Source organism: Octopus sinensis, linkage group LG27 (genome assembly GCF_006345805.1).
Source record: "Octopus sinensis linkage group LG27, ASM634580v1, whole genome shotgun sequence".
Taxonomy (NCBI): domain Eukaryota; kingdom Metazoa; phylum Mollusca; class Cephalopoda; order Octopoda; family Octopodidae; genus Octopus; species Octopus sinensis.
The window spans coordinates 14,697,004-14,702,003 of NC_043023.1; the positions used below are offsets into that span (position 1 = coordinate 14,697,004).

The following is a 5,000-nucleotide window of genomic DNA, read 5'->3' on the forward strand; positions in this document are numbered from 1 at the left end:
CGGGTTCTTTCTATCTCTCTCACTCTCTCACTCTCTCACTTTCTCCCTCTCTGTTTCTCTCTTTATTTCTCTTTCTCTCTCTCTCTCTCTCTCTCTCACATTCTCTCTCTTTTTCTGTCTCTTTCTCTTTGTTTCTCTCTCTATCTCTCTCCCTCTCTCTTTGGCTCCTTCTCTCTCTTTCCTTCTCTCTCTCCTCCAGTCATTCCCTTTTAAACCGTTTCACTGTATAGTCAGAAATTGTTAAAAATACAAATGATAACTGAGCTTTTTATGGGCCAACATACATACATACGTATTTGAGGCTGTATTTATATATAAAAATGTGTTAAAAGTAATGCTACTTTGTAATAATCCTTATTATTATTATCATTATTGAGTGAGAGAGCAGTTCATGCCATCAAAGTGACACTGGGGTAAAATATACGAAGCCCAATATACCCATCATGACTACCCGTCTGATAAGGGTACACCAGGCACATGCATCACAACCATATGTGCGCGACATGGTGATCTCATATCAAGACAAACGGCACATGACCTTGCAGGTGGGGCCCAGTTAGAATTTTCTTCAGGTTGAGTAGCCCATCCCGCTCAAACGGTCCCTGAATAAGGGTTGTTTAAGGATGTTGAAAGAACCACCATTATTATTATTATTATTATTATTATTATTATTATTATTATCATTATTAAGGTAATGCGCTGGCAGAATTGTTAGCACACCAGGCAACACACTTAACTGTATTTGGACATGGATGTTTGAATTATACATCCTTGTTTAATACTTTGTGACATATTTCAACATATTGGTAGACGGAAACTGAAAGAAGCCTGTCGTATATATATATATTATATATATATATGTATGTGTGTGTTTGTGTGTCTGTGTTTGTCCCCCTAGCATTGCTTGACAACCGATGCTGGTGTGTTTACGTCCCCGTCACTTAGCGGTTCGGTAAAAGAGACCAATAGAATAAGTACTGGGCTTACAAAGAATAAGTCCCGGGGTCGATTTGCTCGACTAAAGGCGGTGCTCCAGCATGGCCGCAGTCAAATGACTGAAACAAGTAAAAGAGTAAAAGAGTATATATATATATATATATATATATATACATATATACATATATATAGGCACACACACAAACACACACACATATCTATTCCCTTCCGGTCATTTCAATATGTGACCACATGTGTATCATTGGCGATTTTCTTCCTCCGTCTTCCCTTCCTTGGACTTTTTCTTTTTTTCTATGTTTCTGACGAAGAGCTTCACTCGAAGCATTAAATCCTCCTTCTTTCTTTCCTTTCCTGAGCGTCCAATAACACTATACTTGTTCCACGTCCTCGCGTTGTTGTGTTTTCTCTTTGTTCATGTTTGGATTAACTATAGCTCCTACACGCATTTTTTTCTCTCCTTGTTTCTCTCCTTGTTTCTTTTCTGTGTATCTTTCTGTCGAAGAGCGTATGCTCGAAACATAAAAGACTTTTTCTATTCCTGAGCGCTATACTAATACATTTGTTTGTTTGTACTCCACCTGCCTTCGTCTTTTGTTTATTTTCGTAAACTTTCCCTTTATGTCTATATATATATATATATATATATATATATCTATATATATGTATATATTTGTCCTTGTCCATGCCTGTATATCTCAATCAAAATACCTTTTTATTCCTTCCCATACCCACACTATCATATATTTGCCATTACATGATATTGAATAATCGAAAGAACAGCTGTTGAGTTCACATGGTGGTGGTGGTGGTCATGGTGGTTGGTGGGGGTGTAGTGGTGACAGTATGGTGATAGTGGTGGTGGTGGTAGTGGTGGTGGAGGGTTGTTAGTTGTGGTAGTGGTAATGATGGTGGTAGTGGTAGTGCTGGTGTTGGTGGTGATGGTTGGCGGTGATGATAGTGGTGGCAGTGTTATCGGTTGTGGTGGTAGTGGTGTAAGTGTGATGGTAGTGGTGGTTGTGATGGTGGTGGTGGAGGTGTTGGTTATGGTGGTAGTGGTATGGTGGTTGTGGTGGTGGTGGTGGTGGTGGTGGTGCGGTGGTGGTTGTTATTGTGTTGCTGATAGTGTTGGTGATAACGTTTGTCATTTTATTTTATTTTTGTTGTTTTACTTGACGGCCACCCTGATATAGTACATACCCCTAGTTAGAGGCCCTTACTTTGCCCACTTTTTGTAGCAACCATGGAAACAATATGCACACATTTTGTAAAGATCAGACCCCTATAACTTGGATGGTGAAGACTGGAGAAATAAGAAACTATAATGGAGGGGGGGAAGATGTTTTGGTGAAGAGCCACATAGGGAGAGAGAGAAAGAGAGATGAGGTCAAGATACTAGAGACAATGTACATACATACACACAAATACATACATACATACATACATACATACATACACACATACATACATACATACATACATACATACATACAAACATACATACATACATACATACATACACACACACACATACATACATACATACATACATACATACATACATACATACATGCATACATACATACACACACACATACATACATATATAAATACATACATATACAAAGTATAAAGACACCCCCCAACCCCTGCTTTGGTAATGAATGACCAAGGGATTGCACCAAGAAAGTTACCCTCTGAGACACAAGTCTGGGTAAGGTTGTTATGGAAGACCAGCAGTCGCCCATGCATACCTGCCTCCCCTCTTTACACTATTATATGTACATAGGGTAAAGGGTAAAGAGCCCCTTTGGTCATGAATGACCATGGGATTGCACCTAGAAAGTTACCTTCCAAGGTACAAGTCTGGGCAAGGTTGTTTATGGAAGCCCAGCAGTCGCCCATGCATACCAGCCTCCACTCCACACACTACTGACGTATTTCCAAGGGAAAGGCAAAGGGCCCCCCCCCCCGATATAGCTTGCCACCAGTGACATCACAACTCATTTCTACAGCTGAGCGAACTGGAACAATGTGAAATAAATTTTAGCAAAGCATATTAAGCAACACTAATATTAAATCAAAAAACATAAAAGTAAACAAGCTTTTGATGGTTTTATAGATATTTAAAAAATATGATGCTATGATGATAGGCGTTTCCATTATTTTGTCCAACCCCTGTAAATAAATGACACACAGTTACACACACACACACAGTTACACACACACACACACACGTGCACACAGACTAAGTGTTCCTCTTATCTAGAAGTGAATCTCTGAAAGAGACAACACATCCTATTGGTTGTTTGTTCAAACGGTGGGGGGACAAACAGCCTTACATGTGTCAGATGACATCAAGGCTGGTGGTTCAGTAAAAGGGATTTTATTAATATAGTTGTTTTCTTCTTTTTTTTTTTAACACCACTGAACATAATTTTTGACTGTCTTTATCAGCGTTTACTGAAATTTATCAGAGAAGATTGGACAAAAATTGAGGAAGGTTAGTACAAAAGAACCTTTGACTGTTTTCTTACTTTCTACCACTTCAGAGTGTGTCTATCTGGTTGTGTGTGTGTGTGTGTGTGTGTGTGTGTGTGTGTGTGTTTGTGTGTGTTTGTGTGTGTGTATGTGTGTGTATGTGTGTGTGTTTGTGTGTATGTATGTGTGTGTCCATCTGGTGTGTGTGTGTGTGTCTATCTGGTGTGTGTGTATGTGTATGTGTGTGTGTTTGTCTATCTGGTGTGTGTGTGTGTGTCTATCTGGTGTGTGTGTGTATGTGTGTGTGTCCATCTGGTGTGTGGGTGTGTGTGTGTGTGTGTGTCCATCTGGTGTGTGGGTGTGTGTATGTGTGTGTGTGTTTGTGCGTGTGTGTGTGTTTGTGTGTGTGTCCATCTGGTGTGTGGGTGTGTGTATGTGTGTATTGTGTGTGTGGTTTGTGTTGTGTGAGTCTATCTGGTGTGTGTGTGTATTGTGTGTGTCCATCTGGTGTGTGTGTGTGCGTATGTGTGTATGTGTGTGTGTGTGTGTGTGTGTGTGAGTCTATCTGGTGTGTGTTTGTGTGTGTGTGTGTGCATGCTTATATATATATTTCTTTACTCGTATCAGTCATTTGACTGTGGCCATGCTGGAGCACCACCTTAAAGGGTTTTAGCTGAAGATATCAACCCCAGGACTTATTCTTCGTAAACCTATGAATATGTGGCTGATGACAGCACCGTATTACTGGTACCCGTGCCAGTGGAATGTTAAAAGTACCATCCGAGCGTGATCGTTGCCAGGGTTGCCGACTGGCTCCCGTGCCGGGGGCACATAAAAGGCACCATTCGAACGTGATCATTACCAGCGTCACCTTACTGGCACATGAAAAACAACATTTGAGCGAGGTCATTGCTAGTGCCACTGGACTGGCTGTTGTGTTGATATCCGCTGGTCTTGATAAAGCTGGATACATGGTTCCAGTACACTGAGTTTAGTAGATTGTCTCACATGAATTGATTTATCACCATTAACTAGAATACAGTTGACAATGCCCAATAGATTTGATTTTAGATACTTCAAGACTACATTCTACACACTATCTTCCAAGTATAAGTAACTAAATCACCATTCTTTTTATCCTTACACCCGCTATTTCATTAATGAATTAAAGGATTGACACCTGTACTGAATTGACACCTGTACATCTTTGTTACTCATTTAGATTTCTTATATATATAGGCGTAGGAGTGGCTGTGTGGTATGTAGCTTGCTTACCAACCACATGGTTCCAGGTTCAGTCCCACTGTGTTGCACCTTGGGCAAGTGTCTTCTACTATAGCCTCGGGCCAACCAAAGCCATCTGAATGGATTTGGTAGACGGACTCTGACAGAAGACCGTCGTATATATGTATATATATATATATGTGTGTGTGTACGTTTGTGTCTCCAACATCACTTGACAACCGATGCTGGTGTGTTTACGTCCCCATAACTTAGTGGTTCAGCAAAAGACACCAATAGAATAAGTACTAGGCTTACAAAGAATAAGTCCTAGGGTCGATTTG

General features: G+C 40.3%; 2 protein-coding genes across 3 annotated transcripts in view; one reads left to right on the forward strand and one right to left on the reverse strand.

Moving 5' to 3' along the window:
- The window catches only part of LOC118768125, a 124,767-nt gene that overhangs the window by 8,827 nt on the left and 110,940 nt on the right, over positions 1-5,000 (reverse strand). The window lies entirely within an intron of this gene.
- LOC115225101 (fatty acid-binding protein homolog 5-like) overlaps positions 3,323-5,000 on the forward strand; it is a 14,451-nt gene continuing 12,773 nt past the window's right edge. The window contains exon 1 of the mRNA XM_029796028.2: positions 3,323-3,457. The gene's annotated coding sequence lies outside the window, so the exon portion shown is untranslated. The remainder of the gene's footprint in view (positions 3,458-5,000) is intronic.